Here is a 24,202-nt window from a genome sequence, read left to right on the forward strand (position 1 = left end):
TGTATAGTGTATAAAAATGGAAGAGTAATATGAAGTGGAAGTGTTATTGTAATGCACATTTTAAAGAAAGAGTGCTAGTTCTCTTGAATTCCTATGCTTTGAAGTGTTCAGAGAATGAAATGATGACACTTATGAAGAATCTAAAAAATTCCTTCTTGGGGAGACTTTCAAGATGGTGGAGGAGTAAGACGTGGAAATCACCTTCCTCCCCCAAAATACATCAGAAATACATCTACATGGGGAACAACTCCTACAGAACGGCTAATGAACGTTGGCAAAAACCATCAGAATTCCCAAAAAGCAAGAAACTCCCCACATACCTGGGTAGGACAAAAGAAAAAAGAAAAATCAGAGACAAAAGAATAAGGACGGTACCTGCCCCTCTGGGAGGAAGCTGTGAAGGAGGAAATGTTTCCACACATTAGGAAGCCCTTTCACTGGCGAAGACAGGGTGTGGCAGGGGGGAAGCTTCAGGGCCATGGAGGAGATCGCAGCAACAGGGGTACAGAAGCCAAAGAGGAGATATTCCTGCATAGAAGATTAGTGCTGACCAGCACACACAAGCCCGAGAGGATTGTCTGCTCACCCGCTGGGACAGGTGGGGGCTGGGAGATAAGTATTGGGCTTCGGAGGTCAGATCCCAGCGAGAGGACTGGGGTTGGCTCTGTGAACACAGGCTGAAGGGAGATAGTGCACCACAGTTAGTCAGAAGGGAGTCCAGGAAAAAGTCTGGACCTGCCTAAGAGGCAAGAGACCATTGTTTTGAGGTGCACTAGGAGAGGGGATTCAGAGCACTGCCTAAACAAGCGCAAGAGATAGGAGTGAGCTGTGGCTATCAGTGCAGACACGAGAGACGGGCATGAGATGCTAAGGCTGCTGCTGCAGCCACCAAGAGGCCTGTGTGCAAGTACAGGTCACTATCCACACCTCCCCTCCTGGGAGTCTGTGCAGCCCACCACTTCCAGGGTGCTGTGATCCAGGGACAATTTCCCCAGGAGAACACATGACATGCCTCAGGCTATTGCAACATCATGCTAGCTTCTGCCACCTCAGGCTCGCCCCACATTTCATACCCCTTCCTCCCCCAGCTTGAGTGAGTGAGAGCCACCTAATAAGCTGCCACTTTAACCCCAACCTGTCTGAGTGGAAATAGTTGCCCTCAGGTGACCTACACACAGAGGTGGGTCCAAATCCAAAGCTGAACCCCAGGAGCATTGTGAACAAAGAGGAGAAAGGGAAGTTTCTCCCAGCAGCCTAAGGAGCAATGGATTAAATCTCCACAATCAACTTGATGTACCCTGCATCTCTGGAATAACTGAATAGACAGTGAATCATCCCAAGATTGAGGCAGTGAACTTTGAGAGCAACTGTAGACTTGGGGTTTGCTTTCTGCATCTAATATGTTTCCAGTTTTATGTTTACCTTTGTTTAGTATTTAGAGTTATTTAGAGTTTACTATCATTGGTAGATTTCCTTGTTAATTTTGTTGCTCTCTTCCTCTTTTTTTTAAATATATATATATACATATACAGCCTTTTTCTCCTTTTGTGAGTGTGTATGTGTATGCTTCTTTGTGTGATATTGTCTGTATACATTTGCTTTTACCATTTCTCTTAGGGTTCTGTCTGTCAATTTCTTTTGTTATTGTTTTATTTTGTTTGTTTGTTTCTGCTTATTTTAGTATAGTTTTAAGTGCTTTTTATCATTGATGGATTTAGTTTTTGGTTTGGTTGCTCACTTCTTTCTTTCTTTTTTTACTATTTAATTTTTTTATAATTATTTTTCATTTTAATAACTTTATTTTATGTTATTTTTTCTTTCTCTCTTTCTTTTTCCTTCTCCCTTTTCTTCTGAGCCATGTGGCTGACGGGGTCTAGGTGCTCTGACTGGGTGTAAGACCTGTGCCTCTTAGATGACAGAGCTGAGCTCAGGGCACTGGTCCACCAGAGACCTCCTGGCTCCACATAATATTAAATTGTGAAAGCTCTCCCAGATACCTCCATATCAATGCTAAGACCCAGCTCCACTCAATGACCAGCAAGCTACAGTGCTGGAAACCCTATCCCAAACAACTAGCAAGACAGGAACACAATCTGACCCATTAGCAGAGAGGCTGCCTAAAATCATAATGTCACAGACACCATATAACACACCACCGGACGTGGTACTGCCCAACAGAAAGACAAGATCCAGCCTCACCCACCAGAACACCGGCACTAGTCCCCTCCACCAGAAAGCCTACACAACCCACTGAACCAAGCTTAGCTAATAGGGGCAGACATCAAAAACAACAGGAACTACAAACCTGCAGCTTGTGAAAAGGAGACGCCAAACACAGTAAGTTAAGCAAAATGAGAAGACAAAGAAATGCACAGCAGGAGCAAGGTAAAAACCCACCAGACCAAACAAATGAAGAGGAAATAGGCAGTTTACCTGAAAAAGAATTCAGATTAATGATAGTAGAGATGATCCAAAATCTTGGAAATAGAATGGAGAAAATATAAGAAACGTTTAACAAGTACCGAAAAGAATTAAAGAGCAAAGAAACAATGATGAACAATACAATAAATGAAATTAAAAATTCTCTAGAAGGAATCAATAGCAGAATAACTGAGGCAGAAGAATGGATAAGTGACCTGGAAGATAAAATAGTAGAAATAACTACCACAGAGCAGAATAAAGAAAAAAGAATGAAACGATTGAGGACAGTCTTAGACAACATTAAACACACCAACATTCAAAATATATGGGTCCAGAAGAAGAAGAGAAAAGAAAGGGACTGAGAAAATATTTGAAGAGTTTATAGTTGAAAACTTCCCTAATATGGGACAGGAAATAGTTAATCACGTCCAAGAAGTGCAGAGAGTCTCATACAGGGTAGTCCAAGGAGAAACACACCAAGACACATATTAATCAAAATTTCAATAACTAAATACAAAGAAAAAATATTAAAAGCAGCAAAGTAAAAACAACAAAAACCATACAAGTGAATTCCCATAAGGCTAACAGCTGATCTTTCAGCAGAAACTCTGCAAGCCAGAAGGAAATGGCAGGACATATTTAAAGTGATGAAAGGGAAAAACCTGCAACCAATACTACTCTACCCAGCAAGGATCTCATCAGATTCAACAGAGAAATTAAAACTTTATACCCAAGCAAAAGCTAAGAAAATTCAGCACCACCAAACCAGCTTTACAACAAATGCTAAAGGAACTTCTCTAGGAAGGAAACACAAGAGAAGGGAAAGACCTACAGTAACAAATGAGAAACAATTAAGAAAATGGTAAGAGGAACATACATATCGATAACTACCTTAAATGTAAGTGGATTAAATGCTCCAAACAAAAGACTGGCTGAATGGATACAAAAACAAGACCCTTATATATGCTGTCTACAAGAGACCCACTTCAGATGTAGGAACACATACAGACTGAAAGTGATGGGTTGGAAAAACATATTCCATGCAAATGGAAATGAAAAGGAAGCTAGAGTAACAATTCTCATATCAGACAAAATAGACTTTAAAAGAAAGACTATTACAAGAGACAAAGAAGGACACTACATAATGATCAAGGGATCAATCCAAGAAGAAGATACAACAATTGTAAATATTTATGCACCCCACATAGGAACACATTGATACATAAGGTAAATGCTATCAGCCATAAAAGAGTAGTCAACAGTAACACAATCATAGTAGGGGAATTTAACATCCCACTTTCAACAATGGAACAATGATCCTAAATGAAAATTAATAAGGAAACACAAGCTTTAAATGATACATTAAAAAAGATGGACTTAATTGGTATTTATAGGACATTCCATCCAAAAACAGAATACACACTTTCCTCTCAAGTGTTCATGGACATTCTCCAGGATAGATCATATCTTGGGTCACAAATCAAGCCTTGTTAAATTAAAGAAAATTGAAATTGTATCAAGTACCTCTTACAACAACAACGCTATGAGACTAGATATCCATTACAGGAAAATACCTGTAAAATGTACAAACACATGGAGGCTAAACAATACACTACTTAATAACCAAGAGGTCACTGAAGAAATCAAAGAGGAAATCAACAAATACCTAGAAACAAATGATCATGAAAACAAGATGACCCAAAACCTATGGGATACAGCAAAAGCAGTTCTAAGAGGGAAGTTTATAGCAGTACAAACCTATCTCAAGAAACAAGAAACAACTCAAATAAACAACCTAACCTTACACCTAAAGCAATTAGAGAAAGAAGAACAAAAAAACCCCAAAGTTAGCAGAAGGAAAGAAATCATAAAGATCAGATCAGAAATAAATGAAAAAGAAATGAAGGAAATAAAAGCAAAGATCAATAAAATTAAAGCTGTTTCTTGAGAACATAAACAAAATTGATAAACCATTAGCCAGATTCATCAATAAAATGGGAGAAGACTCAAATCAATAGAATTAGAAATAAAAAAGGAGAAGTAACAACTGACACTGCAGAAATAGAAAGGACCAAGGGAAATTACTACAAGCAACTACATGCCAGTAAAATGGACAACCTGGAAGAAATGGACAAATTCTTAGAAAAGCACAACCTTCTGAAACTGAACCAGGAAGAAATAGAAAATATAAACAGACCAATCACAAGCACTGAAATTGAGACTGTGATTAAAAATCTTCCAACAAACAAAAGCCTAGGACCAGAGGGCTTCGCAGACAAATGTTATCAAACATTTAGAGAAGAGCTAACACTATTCTTTTCAAACTCCTCCAAAACATAGCAGAGGAAGGAACACTCCTAAACTCATTTTATGAGGCCACCATCACCGTGGCACCAAAACCAGACAAAGATGTCACAAAGAAAGAAAACCAGAGGCCAATATCACTGATGAACATAGATTCAAAAATCCTCAACAGGGGCTTCCCTGGTGGCGCAGTGGTTGGGAGTCCACCTGCCGATGCAGGGAACATGGGTTCGTGCCCCAGTCTGGGAGGGTCCCACATGCGGAGGAGCGACTGGGCCTGTGGGCCATGGCCCCTGGGCCTGGGCGTCCGGAGCCTGTGCTCCGTGATGGGAGAGGCCACAGTGGTGAGAGGCACGTGTACTGCAAAAAAAAAAAAGAAAAAAAATCCTCAATAAAATACGGCAAACTTAATGCAACAGCACATTAAAAGGATCATACACCATGATCAAGTTGGATTTATCCCAGGAATGCAACGATTCTTCCATATAAAAAAATCAAATAATGTGATAAAACATTTTAACAAACTGAAGGTGAAAAACCGTATGATCATCGCAATAGATGCAGAAAAAGCTTTTGACATAGTTCAACATCCATTTATGATAAAAACCCTCTAGGAAGTAGGCATAGAGGGGACTTACCTCAACATAATAAAGGCCATATATGAGAAAACCACAGCCAACATCATTCTCAATGGTGAAAAACTGAAATCATTTCCACTAAGATCGGGAACAAGACAAGGTTGTCCACTCTCACCACTATTATTCAACATAGGTTTGGGACATTTAGCCACAGCAATCAGAGAAGATAAAGAAATAAAAGAATCCAAATCGGAAAAGAAGAAGTAAATTTGTTTACCCTTTCCACATGAGATGATACTGTACATAGAGAATCCTAAAGATGCTACCAGAAATCTACTAGAGCTAATCAATGAATTTGGTAAAGTAGCAGGAAAAAAATTAATGCACAGAAATCTCTTTCATTCCTGTACACTAATGATGATAAATCTGAAAGAGAAATTAAGGAAACACTCCCATTCACCATTGCCAAGAAAAGAATAAAACACCTAAGAATAAACTCACCTAAGGAGATGAAAGACCTGTATGCAGAAAAAGTATAAGACACTGATGAAAGAAATTAAAGATGACATAAAAAGATGTGGAGATATAGCATGTTTTTGGATTGGAAGAATCAACACTCGGAAAATGACTCTACTACCCAAAGTAATCTACAGAATCAGTGCAATCCCTATCAAACTACCAATGGCATTTTTCACAGAACTAGAACAAAGAATTTCACAATTTGTATGGAAACACAAAAGACCCCAAACAGCGAAAGCAGTCTGGAGAAAGAAAAATGGAGCTGGAGGAATCAGGCTCCCAGACTTCATACTATATTACAAAGCTACAACAATCAAGAGAGTATGGTACTGGAACAAAAACAGAAATATAGATCAGTGGAACAGGATAGAAAGCCCAGAGATAAACCCACACACATATGGTCACCTTATTTTTGTTAAAAGATGCAAGAATATACAGTGGAAAAAAGACAGCCTCTTCAATAAGTGGTACTGGGAAAACTGGACAGGTACATGTAAAAGTGTGAGATTAGATCACTCCCTAACACCATACACAAAAATAAGCTCAAAATGGATTAAAGACCTAATTATAAGGCCAGAAAATATAAAACTCTTAGAGGAAAACATAGGCAGAACACTCTATGACATAAATCACAGCAAGATCCTTTTTGACCCACCTCCTAGAGAAACAGTAATAAAACCAAAAATAAACAAATGGGAGCTAATGAAACTTAAAAGCTTTTGCACAGGAAAGGAAACCATAAACAAGACAAAAAGACAACCCTCAGAATGGGAGAAAATATTTGCAATTGAAGCAACTAACAAAGGATTAATCTCTAAAATTTGCAAGCAGCTCATACAGCTCAATATCAAAAAGCAAACTAACCAATCCAAAAATGGGCAGAAGACCTAAACAGCAATTTCTCCAAAGAAGATATAGTTTGCCAACAAACACATGAAAGAATGCTCAACATTACTAATCATTAGAGAAATGCAAATCAAAATTACAATGAGGTATCACCTCACACCAGGCAGAATGGCCATCATCAAAAAATGTACAAACAGTAGATGCTGAAGAGGGTGTGGAGAAAAGGGAACCCTCCGGCACTGTTTGTGGGAATATAAGTTGATGCAGCCACTTTGGAGAACAGTATGGAAGTTCCTTAAAAAACTGAAAATAGAACTGCTATATGACTCAGCAATCCAACTACTAGACATATACCCTGAGAGAACCATAATTCAAAAAGAGTCATGTACCACAATGTGCATTGCAGCTCTATTTACAATAGCCAGCACATGGAATCAACCTAAGTGTCCATCGACAGATGAATGAATAAAGAAGATGTGGCACATATATACAATGGAATATAACTCAGCCATAAAAAGAAACGAAATTGAATTATTTGTAGTGAAGTGGATGGACCTAGAATCTGTCATACAAAGTGAAGTATGTCAGAATGAGAAAAACAAATACCGTATGTGAACACATATATATGGAATCTAAAAAAAAAAAAGTTCTGAAGAACCTAGGGGCAGGACATGAATAAAGATTCAGATGTAGAGGATGGACTTGAGGACCCAGAAAGGGGGGAGGTTTGTTGGGATGAAGGGAGAGAGTGGCATGGACTTATATATACTATCAAATGTAAAATTGATAGCTACTGGGAAGCAGCCACGTAGCACAAGTAGATCAGCTTGGTGCTTTGTGACCACCTAGAACAGTGGGATAGGGAGGGTGGGAGCGAGACGCAAGAGGGAGGGGATATGATGATGTATGTATATGTATAGCTGATTCAGTTTGCTATCAACTAGAAACTAACACACCATTGTAAAGCCATTATACTCCAATAAAGATGTTAAAAAAATTTTTTACATAATATAAAAAATTCTTTCTCAACCTTTTAATGCAATGCTTCCCTTTGAAAGAGGACAAGAGAAAAGTGTACAGATCCATTAGGGAGTTAACAATTTCTTACTACAACTATGACATTGTTGGTATCATGAATGTATGACTGAATTTTCCTTTGTGTTTTCAAAAACAGACCTTACCTCTTTACTTGCAAAAGACACTTTAACTAATATAAGCTCATATGAACACTGTGTCTACTGCCTCCTCATAGTAAGTGAAAGCAAATTCATCTTTGAGCTCCCAGATTATTTTCATTTTGCAGCTGTAGAAGAATGGAATAAATTTACTATGCCTAGTACAAAAATTCTCTGTTCAAATAACCCCAAAGCTAACTTCCACTGGAGATTGGGTACACAGGCTTAATATACAACCAAGGAAAAACTGATGGCTGGGATTGAGACAGTTATAGGTTGAGGGTGTCCATACCCATATGCATGATGCTTGTCGAATGCAGGAAAACCTGGAGGTAGGAAAAGAAGAGAAGCAAGATGCAAGCTAAGTGTGACCATTTGTACTCTTTCTCCAATCCCACAAATATTAGGGTCTTCCCTGCCTAAAGTATTCAGTTTAATTCTACAGTTGCTTAACTTAATTGGTCATTTTATTTCATAAAGAAGCTGCTCACCTATGACATCTGAGTTCATAGAATCTGCACTACAATCTGGTCCTTTATCATAGACTGTCATGTGATTGTTTTTTGATTGGTTACGGCCTCCCCTTACCCCCTGTAATTACATATAAATTGCATTTCTTTTTAATGTTTAGTATACTGTTATGAATAAATCAGTTACTAAGTTCATTTTGTTATGTAAATGTACATGGAGAACCAGGCTTATGTTTAAATTAATCTGATTTTCTCTTCCATTTTTCTTTGGGTTGTTGATTTTATTAATGTGCCCAGGAAAAGTAAAAACAATGTGTTCTAGTGTTTTAGCAGCTTCTTGTTCTTGACTCCCCTAGAGTCCCCTGGACCTCTGCCTTACATTTTAATTCATCAGGATTGTAGGCTTCATAGCTTTCATTTATACATTTTGAGGAAATTTATTTTTAGAATAATAGAATCATGGAGAATGAAGAAACATGAATGGCCATTTTGTTTACTCCCCCTTCTTTGGCAGGAATCCAGTGTCCTTGACAGATGGCCAAAGATTAATTGTCCATCCAATTAACCTTAGACTACCAGATGCATATATTGCAGGACTCTGAACAGTTTTAACCTGAGCAATGTGTAATAAAAACCTCCCAGAATAGAAACAAGTCTCATAATTTTACATGTCAGAAGTAACAGTAATTTGATTATCAGTGCTAGTATTCTTTCATGGGAGAGTCTTAGAGACCCCAGATTCATCTGTGCCCAGTGTCCACATGAAACATTGTTCTTACCATCATCAAAGTATTCACATTTCTATAAACTATATTATCTTATATTTAATTGTGCTATGTCTATTCTACTTTTATCCTTTAATTTTTACCTTCCAGGATTTTTATTTTCTTATTCCTGCAAAGTAATGACAAAGGAATAATTAAGACTAGAAATAAATTTCAGCCCTGCTTCCCTTTTTGTTGTCTATGTTTCTATGCTTAAAATTAGTTGTTTGCATGTGCTTTTGAGAGAGAGAGTTTGTGGGTACATGCGTGTGTGTATAAGTGCTCCAGGGAGCATCACTGTGGAATGGAATGGAGAATATTTGTATTTTTTTAAATTCTGAAATTGTGTGTTTTAAGATTTTGTGTTCATATTAATATTAGAATCCTTGTTACAAAATTAAAAATTAAGCTTTGCATTATCAAAAATTCTTAAAAACAATTTTGTTATGAACTAGCATTGAAAAACATAAGAAAAAGAGTGTGTTTATTTAAAAGTAGATAAATTTTTATGTAAACTATTTCTATTTAAGGTAAAGCAAATGGAACAAATATGGTGAAATGTACCCAATATTAATTCTAGTTTGCTTGATTTTTAGATCACAATTTTAGCTGTTACTATATATCTCTGATTTAATAAATAAAATATAAATATATAAACAAATGCTATAGTTCTAGTCATGGTCATCTTTAAAAATATAGTTTTATGTGGTTATAAGTTAGCACAATTGGTTTAAATTACTAGCCAATTACTTATTTTAAGGAGATTTTTATTTGTTTTTATAAATTTAGCAATGTTCCCCCCTCAGCCTTGTTTAAAGGTGATGTTACTGGTGAAGATTCTTTATTTCTAGTTTGCAATTTCAAAACAGTATATCATCATTAAAAATATAATAAATTGTACATGCCTCTATATACATATGAATAAAATACACAATGAATATATCTACAATGAACACACATACACACAACTATACACACACACACACACATATATATATATGAATATATATTAAGAATTTCAGGTGGTTTGCAACTACTAAATATTATTTGCAACTTTAGTATTTCTGCCTATGTACTTTCATTTGTGTGTGTGCACGGCACGCAAGCATTCTTTAAAAATAGCCTCTCTACATGGTCTTTGCATCTCTGCTTCTCTGTTCTACACAAATTTAAGAATACTTTAACCATTCCTGTGCACCCACTTAAATGGCTCCCTAATGTGTTTTCTGTTTACAATAGCTTTGCTGTGGACCCTCATCTATTTAATTCCTTCTACAGCATATATAATCCCAAACATAAAATTCATTAGCTAATAAAAAGGAGTGCCCCTTGTTATCTGATCATTCAGTTTTCAACCTTTGCTATAATAATTTGCAAAATGGAATTCATGATCCATACTGTAACACTGCTATAATAAATATGTCCAAATATTGGTGGAAATGTTGACATCTGAAAGAAAGGATGTTAGTATACTAACACCTTCGTTCAATCCCTCTCATGATATCCTATTTTTGTTACTAACAATTTCCCCATTTTTCCTGAGAATTTAGCCTTTAATGGGCCTCAATATTGCAACTACCAAGCACCTGTGGGCACTGTCAACCTGGGCACAATTCAGACATCATCTTTAGTATCTTTACCATTTTTCTTCTTTTTTTTTAGAATTTATATGGTGGTGCATGTTTGTTGCAGTGCAGAAAACAAATGCAATCTATAGCTGACACAGTATTGTATCTTTGTATTCTACATGTAAACATATCATTTGGGGTTCGTTAAATGTTAAATAATTTTAGAATTGGTATCTTAAGAACATTCTATTCTGCAGAAATCCTCAATGGATTTTTATATTGGTGGTTAAAAACAGTTTAAAGATTTGCAGGAAGATATTTGGTGGTTTGGATACATTTGGAACCCATTCTTTTCACTCAGTTTAAAATAATGCAATGCAGGTTACCACTTTCTGAAAATTTGCTCTCCAACACACTGGCAGACACAAATTAGGTTTTGATACTTATAGATGTCTGTGTTCTACTTCATCTTATTGCTTTTATTTAGCATGTCTGAGTTTCCTATCACCAATGTAATTGTAAATCATTTGGAAGTTTATCTTAGGCTTCTTTGCATCTGTATTGAGTCTAAAATGTGTTGCATGTGAAACAGGCACTTTACACATATATTCAAGTTGATTAAAGCTTCACACACGCACACACACACACACACACACATACTCACCCTGACCACCACGTGGATTGCTAATCTTATGTTTTCCTATAGTCTATTTTCTAATACATCATTTTAGTTGCATCCTTGAAATGATTATTTTCTCTACCCTGCTTAACATGGTAGAGAAGACTAAGAAACTCTTAGATCCTGGATGAAAATTTGTTAAAAGGTGAATTAATATTTTTACTTTTTCTATAATGTTTGAATTTTCTCACTGTATATCCAACATATTATATCAAAGACATTTTAGAATGAATGTATTTTGATATTTATAGACTGAATTTGAATAAAAACATTCTAATTCCCAAGTCTTTCCATTTTAAATTAACTATAACTCATGGATGAGACAGTGTGATTGATTAAAAGCCAGCTATAACACCTCTAGTGTACTTAAAGATGTCCAAGAAAAAGATGACTGCAGGTCTCCAGGTATGACGTGATGAGGGATTGATTAGAGTGCAAGGTATTGCAATAGAAAACTAGGGAGAATTAGGAAAAGAAAGAGTCAATAGAACATGCTGATTGAGCTAACTCAGTAGGCAAAGAGCCCAGAGGAATTTAGAAACCATCAAGTTGTTAATGCTGAGAGAAAAGAGAGGGTGTGGTACACATTTTGTACCACAAATGTGTACACTAGACACATTTTGATGCTATTAACAACATCCAAAAGTTAGAAAATAGAACATGTTTATTGGGTTGGGAGAGTTATGGTGGGTTATTTCGAGTTTGTGGTGACTGTTAGATATCTAAGTGGAACTGTGTATGAAATATAGATCTGGAACTTGGGTGAGTAAGCATAGTTGGAAATACAGATTTGGGAGCTGTAAGGCATAGACATAATGGTTGAAACCAGAAAAGTAAATGAACTCTTCAAGGGAGTGATCATAAAGCGTGAGAAGTTTTATTTTAAAGCTATTATTTCCCTTTAAAAGAATCCTCTGTGACTTACGCATCCACATCCAAGCAGCAAACTCTGATTGTAAATATGTCATTTGTCTTGCAACTTTATATGGATGTTCTAAGTGGGTCAGAGTATTTGAATCCATAAATTTTTCTATACCCAATATATTTTATCTCAGAATTGGAGAAAAATTATAACAAACTTAAAAATAACTTAGCTGTCCTTATATACAATGCACGTTTCAAGTATATGATAGTCTGGTCACTATAAAAACTAGTAAAACTAGTAGAATAATGTTGATGGTTAACTTTCTCAGTTTAACTATGTATTGGAATATCCACTTATAAATTTATATTAGTAGCTACATATTATCAATAAACATAATTTTATAATAAATTATAAAAATTATGTTACTAAATACATAATAAAGTTTTAATTGTGTTAGTCTTTAAAGTTAACTTCATCATAATGATGTTGTAAAACAATTTATAAAAATTAAAATATTTTCTTTTTAGAGAAAATAAAAAGATAATATTTTGATATGCCTATATTTTAAATATATTGCTCTATTTAATTATAAGTAACAAAGATAAGTTTTTTACTTTTCTATCTTTCTCTTTTCTCTTTTCCCCAATGGCATTAAATACCCTTCGTATAAGTAGTTTTTAAAGAATGTGTAATACTCCATTGAACAGATAACCATGACATCATTGAAGGAGTTCTTATTTTTGGACTTAAAGGCAATTTCCAAGTATCAGTTACTCTAATTCTTCAAAGAGAATATTTGTGTTTAAACTCTGGTTAGTCTTCTCTTTGCATATATTCCTAGAATTAGAATAGTGAGTCAAGGCTTGTAGGTGTACTTAAGGCTCTTGGTCCATATTGTTGCAATCATGTAAGAATTTCAGGTTCTAGGAATGTATGTAATGTTGTTGTACGTAATTGGATTTTTGCCCGTGGCCTCGAAGAACAGACTTCTTTAATAGCTGTACAAGGTAGATTTAAGATCAGAGTACAAGTAAGAGTCTCTTCATGCATTTCTATTCTGCTTGCTTTTTTTTTTTTTCCTGAGCAATATATCATTCCATCACAATCATATTCATCATGTCTTTTCGATAATATGTCATTTGACATGGGTATGCTTTCTCCAAGTTCAGTGGCTTAAACTCTTATTCAAAGATTGCTATTCAATTCTGAGCTAGGATTTGTGAGGATATCAAAATATTTAGTTTGTTGGCTTATACACTACTTGTATAGATGGTGCATATATAAAATGTATAGATCTCTTTAAAAAGATGATTCATATATTAAATTCATGAAGTAAGAATAGAAGAAACATGCATAATGTTACACAGCAATACTTGAATAAATGTCAAATAAGTGTAAACAAAGAAAGTTACCAGCTATTACATGGATCAAGTCATTAACCACTGCAGCTGTTGACCTACAAGTATACCCTAAAATGAATTTAGGATGAAGCGTGCTGTGTTTTGGATACATGGGCCCCTAGATAGATAAAATGGAAGAATTTCAATGACCCTCAGATTCTTGCATCTTTTAATATATAGATAAGCACTAAAATCATTAACTGAGATATCTGATCCACATGACTAACAATAACATTTTACCAAGATGTATGCTTGATAACATGTATTTCTTACCTGAAAAAAAAAAAAAATATATATATATATATCCAGGATGTTCCCCTACCTCTGTGGAGCAGTTTCTTAGCACTCCCCTAGAGGCTGTCTCCTGGGCTATAGTCCTCATTAAGTCTCCAAATAAAACTGAAATTCACAGCTCTCACATTGTGCATTTTTATTTCAGTCAACATGAGTGATTTCAAAGAAGACCAAGGTCACCACTATACCACGACGAATAAAAGGGTTTTTTTTGGAAGACCATAAAGTTCTGATTTTCCCTTTATATGTGGAAAAGTTAATAATAGAAAGAAGACACATCAGTTCCATGACTAAATACTGTGTTTTATAAGAAATATATATTTGGTCATTCAGATATGTTTGGTCTTTGTCCACAGTTCCTGGATCACAGGTCCCAAAACCCTTGAAATTTCCTGAGTGATAAAAATAATGGGAGCATATTTTGTCATAATATTTTGTCTCTTGTCATCACTTCCTGAAATCGCTTCAGAGCCATAAATGTAAAATGGATGTCTTGTTATTCATAACATACAACAACTGGTTTTATCTTAATAAGGGGACTTTTGGAAGGCATGTAATGATGGGAGACTGTTTGCCAAGGGAACCATGAATAGACAGCTGGAGCTTTCAGTCCCACCTCCTGACCTTCCGGGAGGGGAGAGAGGCTGGAGATCGAGTTCAGTCCCCAATTGCCATTAATTTAATCAGCCAAGCTTGTAATGAAGCCTCCATAAAACTCCAAAAGAGAGAGCTCTGGAGAGCTTCCAGGTTGATGAACAAGTGGAGATGTAGAGAGAATGGAGCATTCAGAGGGCATGGAAGCTCTGTTCTCTCCATACTTTGCCATATGCCTCTTTTCCTTCTGGCCCTTCTGGAGTTATATCCTTCCATAATAAACCAATAATCTAAAAAGTAAAAAAATTCTCTGAGCTCTGTGAACTGCTCTAGGAAATTAATTAAACAAAAAGTGAGGGTCTTTGGGACATCCAATCTATAGCAGGCCAGTCAAGTGACAACCTGGAATTGTGACTGGTGTCTGAAGTGGAGAGGGGAGGTAGTCTTGTGGGACTGAGCCTTTACCTGTAGAATCTGTCATTATTTCTGGGTAGATAGTGTCAGAACTGAGCTGAATTATAAGACAACTAGCTGGTGTCTGAGCATTGCTTATTGATATGGGGAAAACCCCTCACCTCCATGTTGGAATTGGGTGATCAGAACTTTTACTATTTCAATGTTTAGTAAACTAGATGGTTTTGGGGAACTAATAATATCAGGATTCTTATAGTCTAACTCTCGTCTTATGTACATATTTCATCAAGAGTAATCATCCTCATGGTAACATCATAAGCAGGATGTAAGAGACCAGTAATGGTTTAACTTAGCTTAAAGGAATCAAAATATCTGAATATTAATTCCTTGTCAGTAATTTATTAGATATGTGACTTTTTAGTCCAACTACATAACTTTTCTGAGCCTCAGTTTCAATGTTTCAAAAACTCTTGGCATACTGCAATTGCTCAATAAATATTAGCTTTCTTCTTTGTTTTGTTAATGTCTTTGATTATGTCCATGCCAACATTTTTAAGCACCTACTCCAGGGCATTCTCCCTGCCTTCCTGTCTTCTTTCTCATTTTCATTTTCTTCCATACATCTTTCAAACAGGTCTCCCGTGTCTTGTTCTTTTGTTCCATCTTTAGTTGTAAAGACATGATAATGATACTATTGATAATTAACAGTTAATGAACAGTTAATACACACTAGAGACTGTGCTAAATGCTTTACATTCATGTCACTTAATTCTAATAATCCCATATGGTAAGATCTACTGTTACCCAAGCTTATTCTCTTATTCCATTAATCTCATAGAGGGAATAAAGGTTCAGAAATAAGTACTGTCTTCAATGTTACACAGCTGGGAAGTAGCACAGGTGGGGTTCAAATCCATATGTGGTCAGAATCCAAGATCTTGCACAATTCAGCATAGAATGTGTTTCACAAAGTCTAAGGAGGTGAAGAGAAAGATGTAACTGAAGTTTATGTTTGGCCATTAGTTGTTAAGATTGGTCCCATAGAAGTTGTTTTAATTAGTCTTTCCCTTCTGTTCAAAGAACATTTTAATATTAAGTTGTATACAGTAAATAAAAATAATATATAATGTCATGAAATTAGAGGATTTTCCCTGTGTTGTATACAAACATGTGAAATGTTAGGATGGGATCATTCTGTCACCCTAGAAATTAAGAATGAAGATAGAAGCAAAAATTTGGGGATGTTTAAGCATTTTAGTATTACTTAAGTTTACATTCTCAAAAGTGTCTTAAACATCAACTACATAATATACCAAAGATGCTTAATTGCATTTATCATTCAATTTATATTACTGTAAGAAATTATTTTTGTTGAGTTATCCAGAAGCATATTTTCAACTTGTTTTCTCTGCACAATATTTATAGTAGTTGTTTTTCTACTTCTAAGATTGTAATTAGTTTATATAAAAAGACTTTCTGCAGTGTTTAATGTATACCCATAAATCAAGAAGAATAACTCACTGAGTAGGAACAAATAATGTAACAATTTCAGACTCTATCCTACTGTTCTTCATGACAGTGTAAAAAAATTCAGCTCGTGGAAACCACTTCTAATTTTGTAACCTCAAGTGCCTTTGCAAATTAGTTTTAGAGTCCATTTCCCATTTCCCCACCCAACCTCTATTGAAGTAGAGAGTGGCATTTTGCTTCTCATTCTACTTGAAACTGCTATTAACACTTACAAAGTTCTGAAATGTTATAGTCAGTTTCTTCTCTGAATCACACCTCCAATAACATCCAGAAATGTATGAAAATACTTTCTAAGTAATAGATGTTATTTTAATAAAAAAGGATATTCTTGAATTGATAATGACATGGGAGGTGTTAACAAGAGCTCACTGATAGACTTAAAGGGCTAAGTAACCCAAATATCACTTTTGAATTTGATCTGGGAAAATTTCAGCAATTTATGCTGGATTTAATTATCAATTATTTCAGGATACCTACTTTTTGTTCTGCAAAGAAACTCATCCATCCAATTTGTTTTAGTTTACATAATTATTTTGTTTTTACCCAGAACAATACTAGCAATGAAGTGAATAACATCCATTACTCAATAAAAAAATGAAAGGGAATTTGGATACCCATTATGGGAGCCAGATCATCTCAAGTCCTCTGTAATGTAAATATTCTGCACTAAAATATTTTTGTAGCATTTTTCCTAAGGACATTTACCATAATATAGAGTTAACTATGAAACTGTTAAAAGATAAAAATAAATTAAGAGGCAGTGTGAGGAAAATAAGAAGTGCTCTCCCAAATAATTGTTGACAACAGCTGGAGAGTCAATGAAGTAGAGAGATACAGATATTTCATTCTCAAATGGCAATTTCTGAAAGGGAAGTTCTCTAAGTGCAAACACAAGATTGCGTTAACAGTTCTTACCAGATCTCAGAGAATGTAAGACTCACAGAAGACAGGAAAAAAATTCTTAATTAACCTTTTTATAACTAAAAACATTTTACTGTCCCTAAATCCTCAAATGGTAATCTTAAATTAATATGAAAGCAGTGAACTATTTTTACTGTACAATTACTTGACAATTTATAAACAGTATCCGTTTTCCTTATAATAATTCATTATATTTTCTAATATATTAAGCCTCAATTGCCTATCAAGCCTTCCTGATAGATCATTTTGATCCTATCATTTTCAATTAATCATGCCTGTTTGCTGGTGATGTTTTTCCTGGAAAACTGTCATTAAAATATTATTCTAACACATTTCCTACATCATAGAATAGATTATTTCTACTATTATTAATAATAGAAAGTACATATTTGCATATATCATATAACTAATTTCTTTATCAAATAGTTTATTATGCTTATAAACATATTTGAATAATTCAAGTAATTTCTAAATAAAATTTTATTTTTTAATTGATGAATCTTGTAAAACTGCACAAAGGAGTATTTGTTCCATCAGTATGAGAAGTAATCTCAATGTCAGTGTCACACTATGAAATTCTTGTTTTATCAGATGGTTCTGGAATTCTGAATTTTTCTTTTATTCACTTAGTAAGAATTTTTGAGTGTCTACTATATGCCAGGCACTGAGCCTGGCCTTGAGGACACAATAATAAATAACGGAGACTCACCTGCTGTCCAAATATTGCTTCTATTCCTGAAGGACCCTCCTTTAACTTTGCTTTTTAGGTTCTGATAATGGTGTTCTTTTGAATACCATCAATAGTGAAAAAGCATTGTTTTTCCTTTGAAAATGAATTTCTTAGTAAGGAGGATTATGGGACCAGGACAAAGTGAACTAACAGCTATTTGTTATTTTAAATTGTTTAGTGAAATGTAGAATGTTCACGTTGTCATTGTTCCTTTTTTTCAAAATTATAGTTTAAACAAAATACAGTGGGAGCAAAACAGTTTCTGAGGGAAATTGCAAAAATAACGCCAAAATTGTTTGAGCAAAGGCATCCTCTTAGAAGGCATATTCCACTAATGCAGCCTTCCACAGCTAGTAAAAGAGCTTTCCTTTCCTTTTCTTGCATCTCTCAGAACACAGTCTGGGCATCCAGCAAATGCTTAGGTGTACTTGTTGGAATGTTCACCAGCACCTGACAGGGTCATAGAGTGATAACTGTGAGTATCAAAATTTTATCTGCTGGTCCTCACATAGAGAAGACAGGATCATAAAACAAAGCAAAAACAAAATCAAAAACAAACAAAACAAAACAAAAAACAATTGGTTGGGTTTTTGCAGATGTCATGCATACATGTAGTTTTCTATTTCCTATGGTAACAGGTAAAAAAACAAAAAAGAGAGGATGGAGTTGGTATTGATATCTGGATTCTTGTTTCTGGTCATAAATTTGCCATCTCTCTGACCATAGATCCAGGAAAATGTCACTTTCCATTTTACTTGCCTTTAAAAGGCCTTTGAAACACTGGGGTGTGATGGGAATTCATTACAATGAGGTACTTTGAAATCTTCAACTTTTAAGTACCATGCAAGTCCAATGATTATTAGTATTCAAGGCACACAATGCTAGTCAAAATATAGGAAGTTCAGAGCAGTTTGGTAACCTGGAAAACAGGGAAATGAAAAGTGTACTGTGTACATATGATAAAATAGCATTCAATATAAAAAAGACAAATGCTCCAATACAAAAATGTAAAAAGTGTGTAAACATTAATGACACAAATGAAATAACCAATAAAATATCAAATACTCAACCATACTATTAACCAAAGACACACAACTTAAAACAAGAGGTATTATTTTCACATATCAAATGGGAAAAATTTTAAAAGAATGTCAGTGAAACTGTGAAAAAAATGGGCTCACACATACACTGCTCATAGGAGGCAAAAATTGGACATTTGTTATTAAAAATTGAGCATTAATTATCATTAAAAATGTATTTGGAATTTAGCTTCAACTGTTTTACACTTCTCCTTCCCATATTTCATTTGAAATACTATCAAAATAGGGAAAAAATAGTGGATTAGTGAAAAATTAAAATAGAGAGGAAATTGACCCTCTCTTTTCTTATGAGTGACATGTGATTAGGGTAAATCTTAATGAAATCTATCTATATTAAGGGAGACTAACTACTTTTTATAAATATATAGTTGGAGTTAGCTGTCACTTCTATGGATTCAGATGCAGAGAGAAATTTCCTCTGCTTAGAAATGGCCCATAGGTTCAAAGTTGTGCTCTAAAGTATGTGAGAAAATTTATACATTGCCAATCTTTTTCTTTTTTCAGTCAATAACTTCAACACCATAGTGTGGTTTTGCTTATCATTTCCAAGTGACAAACAGGTAATAGTCATCTTTTGGGGGGGACACAAATAGGTAAATATGAGTGAGGAAGAAGTGAGAGCAATGGGTCTGGATAGAGGGAGAAGAGAGAACACAAAGGAGGAATCCAAAGATGGTCAGAGTGTGATTTACAGTTTTTCCAGTCTCAATTTTATTTTTATATTTGCCCTTTATGACTGTTTGATGACTTAGATTTAATGCATATTCCCAAAATCTAAAATTGTATTATAAAAAATATCTTATTAAAATGAATATATATATATATCTTACCTCATTTAATCCTCAACTCCCCTTTCGGGTGGGGCTTTTAACCTCATTTTACAGATAAGAAGAATGAAGCCATACAGAAGTAAGAGGAAAAATAAGGCCTAAAATCAATTTCTTATTAATGGATAATTGGAAATATCCATGTTGACTGGATATTTGATGATAATAAATTATTTTACATTTTAAATCTAATACTGATATTTTGGTTAAGTTAATGAGTTCTCATTTTTGAAATTACATACTGAAATATTAACATATGAAATGATAAGATTTCTCAGATACATTCAAAAAATTTGAAGGAGGAAGGTTGGAAGGGGGTGAGGCTAGGCTAGGACTGGCCAAGGTTGATGGTAGCTGAATTCAGGTGGTAGGTAAATGGGAATCTTTCATACAAAACTATTTATGCGTATGTTCAAAATTATCCATTATGAAAGTTAAAACAATATCAATACTAAATATTTCCATCTCCAAACCCCATGCTTTAAAACACGCACAATAATTTCTTTATTAATATTTACTTGAAAAAGAATCACCATTTCTGTTTCTCTCTTTGTTTTTTGTTCCATCTTTATGTCAGCAAAAGTTGAATTAAATTATTTCTTTATCTATTACTATATAATTTAGTTTTTAACTGAAGTTTCACAAATAAGCAAAGAAACAAACAAACCATGTATCATCTCTAATAATGTTGTTTAGAGTTGGTGAGTCCCAGGCTAAAAGTATGTTACCATTATTTCTATTGACAAGGAGGGTTAAACTCTTTTAGAAGAAAGATTATTTGATTATAATGTCTCTTAACCTCCACTTCTAAAGTCATTGAACATCTTACTTAGTGATGGATTACTGTTGTGTAAAGGTTTTAACGAGAAAATCTGGTGTAATGCTACCAAACCCATACACACTGTGTAGTTGGATTTCAGCCTAGAGGTTGCTTAGTCATTTTTTAAAACAGAATATATTCCCTTCATTTGGAGAAATGACAATTGGATTCTTTAGTTACCAATTAAAAGGCAGTGGTAAAGCGTAGGGAAAGACATGCTGGCAGGGCTTGCTTTAAGCAGAGGTATGGTGAGTTTGCAAACGTGAATTAATTTTAGTGATGCAAGTGAGAATCCCGGCCCCCAAATCTATAACTTCAGCTCCTCTATTATAGTCTGTTTTGATGTCAGAGAATTAAAGATTCATGATTTATAAAACAAAAGTCTGAATGTGGAAAAACCTGACTGTAAAGAAATTAAAATACAATCAAGGTGATAAAACCAATGCATATAAGACAATTGAAAAACCACAATAAATAAGAAATTAAAGTGTATGTAACAAACTAAAAAGCACATGGTCTACTGTGGGCAGCAATGTGAGTGGCAGCTCCCTATAGACATGTGAAGAAGAATCCTCCCCAGGAGGCAATTCTCAACTGGAGGCTGTAGATGGACCATGGGATCAGATCACACCAGCAGATGCACTGAGGTGGAAGTGAGCATTGAGGATACTAAAATATGCATTCCTTAGTATGCAGGCATTTTTCTATAAAATTCAAGTACTGTCTGGGGAGCTTAGATGAATTTTTTTCAGTCTTTTTATCTCAAAAATGAAACAGCTATTTATAAAGTTGTCTATGTGACAGCATTCTCCACATGAACAGTGCAGAAACAACTAGAGCTTTGATAAGGAAATAGGACAGAAAAACTCCTAAATATGATTGGGGTTCAGTGCTCTAGTGCAGGAGGACATCTCAGAAGCTAGGCATCATGGGTGGCACTGGAAATTTGGAAGAAAGCTGATAAGGCAGTGAGGTAATTCCAAAACTGGGCAATTGCAGAGACCAGAGCGATATGAGTGAGGTACTTAGGGGGCAAAATTTAAGGTTGCACTCATTTTCAGGGGCTGACCCCACACTTGTACCACCCTGATGAGGACTTCCTTAATATTTGTGCCTTAGGTGCCTTCCTCCCTTCTGTTTGTCCTGATTCATGTACCATTAGAAAACGTCAACTAGAGTAACATTCTTCTCAAAACTAAGGCTATGTGTTCTGTATAACTGTATTTGTACAGATTTTATCAGATTTTCTCCCTCTCTCTCTCTCTCTGTCACCTATCTCTCTTTATCTATTATCTATCTATCTATCATCTATCTATCTATCATCTATATATCTGTTGACAGGAAAACCATTCAATAATGCTATACTAATTCAGCACAGAAAAAAAGATAAACACTTTTAATTACAAATATTTCTGGATAATTAGAATATTTAGTTGGTTTGCCTGTTCTGTACCGTTAGATTCAAATACTAATAAATATTTTCACTTTTTCCTCAACTATATACTAAGAATAGTTTTGTATGTTGGAAACACAAAATTGGATCTACCTAGAAACCTTCCCCAATTTAACACACTGTTTAGTAGGTGAAAGATAAAGATTTTGTAAAAAAGTAAAATTTGAGCTAGATTTTGAAGGACAAATGGACAACTACTTATTAGGTCAGTGCTTTCCAGATAGACCAGATATCAAGAACCAACTAGGAACATTTTATTTTAAGTGGAGTCCTTAAAAAGGTATAAATAAATAATTTATTAATTCTTATTTTCATGACAGATGTATCAGGGAAAGATTGTAAGTTTTGTAAAATAATATGTTTTGAACTTCCATCCATCTATCACCTCACTCCCAATGTACTTGTGTCTCCTTGCCAACACAAACAGTTTGTATTGAAAATTCTACTGCACTTAATATGTTCTCTTTGGAATAAGCTGTCCAACAAAAAGATGCTTTCTGTAGCAATGGCCACAAATTTAATATTAGGGAGATTTTTATAATAGTACTTAAAATTCTAAAATAAATACTGCTTTCATTTTATAATTTCCACATGAAAGTAACTTTCCTGTTCTTCATCATCTCTTCTGCAGCACCCTGCCTTCATTTTTAATATAGATTTTCTCCCATTTCTCCCAAAGGTATTTATCACTGCCTTTCTATGTTTATGAAAGGTGTATGGCCAGCAGGATAGGTTGAGTTTCTATAAAAATTATTTTAATTTTATTATTTTCTAAGTTACTTTTATAAAATAAAATTCTGTTTGAAAAAGAAAAGAAAAAATGTCATTGGCTTAATTAAAAGGGAGAATAAATATTCTCATGTATTTTAATATTCTGTTTCATATATTTGTAAATATTCTACATTTGCACAATTTTGTTTATCTTTATTAAGTACTTGATAAGAAAATTTATTGATTATGCATATTAACTTTTGTCAATTTCAGAATTAGATACCTATTAGATATTTAATGGAATTTCATTAAAACTTTAAGTTAATTTATTTTAAAAATTGACAACTAGGGCTTGAGGCAGTCGGAGCCGAGGAGTCGGGTAGTGTCCTTGCACTCCTGCCCTACTTTGGTGCGCGGCTGCGGCCAGAGGATTTGCAGGTGAAAATACAGCGTTTGTGAAGAGTGGATGGTTGCTGAGAGAGAGTACTATTTTGAAGCACTGGAAGAATTGGTTTGACCTGTGGTCAGATGGTCACCTGATGACCAAACTCGGTAGAGTGTAGAGGATAAGGTCCACATGCCAGTGGACTGCATCAACATCCACACGGGACATGAATGTCGGGATATTCAGCCTCCAGATGGGAAGCCGAAAGACTGTCTGCTGCAGCTTGTTTGCCTAGGTGGGAAAACCATCAGTCTTTGTGCAGAAAACACAGATGATTGTTTGGTCTGGAAATTTACACTTCAGGATTTCAGGACAAACACAGCTCATATTGGCTCTGAAGTCATGTATGATGAGACTGCCTTGGCTTCCTCCCCACCTCCTTACGCAGCCTATGCTGCACCAACCCCTGATGCCTATGGTTATGGTCCATACAGTGGTGCATACCCTCCAGGAACTGAAGTTGTATATGCTTCAAATGGGCAGGCTTATGCTGTACCCTACCAGTACCTGCATGCCGGATTTTACGGACAGCAGCCTACCAAACAAGTCATCATTCGTGAGCGGTATCGAGACAATGACTGTGACCTGGCGCTGGGCATGCTGCCTGGAACAGCCACAGGCATGGCCTTAGGATCTCTGTTCTGGGTCTTCTAGCGTCCTTGGAACCTGGATGTGCATAGCTTCTGATACCCTGGGTGCAATAATATAATTTGCAGGGCATTTCTGTTTGTTATAACTGTTTTTAATAATAGTTTTAGTAGTTCTTTTGAAAGT

General features: G+C 35.1%; 1 protein-coding gene and 1 pseudogene across 2 annotated transcripts in view; one reads left to right on the plus strand and one right to left on the minus strand.

Moving 5' to 3' along the window:
* LRRTM4 (leucine rich repeat transmembrane neuronal 4) overlaps positions 1-24,202 on the minus strand; it is a gene marked incomplete at both ends in the record, with an annotated part of 840,840 nt that overhangs the window by 60,513 nt on the left and 756,125 nt on the right. The window lies entirely within an intron of this gene.
* On the plus strand, positions 23,439-24,082 carry LOC309969800 (pleckstrin homology domain-containing family B member 2-like; annotated as a pseudogene). The gene has a single exon. The product of its transcript is annotated as a pleckstrin homology domain-containing family B member 2-like (transcript).

Source organism: Leucopleurus acutus, assembly GCF_964270905.1.
Source record: "Leucopleurus acutus genome assembly, chromosome: 12".
Classification (NCBI taxonomy): domain Eukaryota; kingdom Metazoa; phylum Chordata; class Mammalia; order Artiodactyla; family Delphinidae; genus Leucopleurus; species Leucopleurus acutus.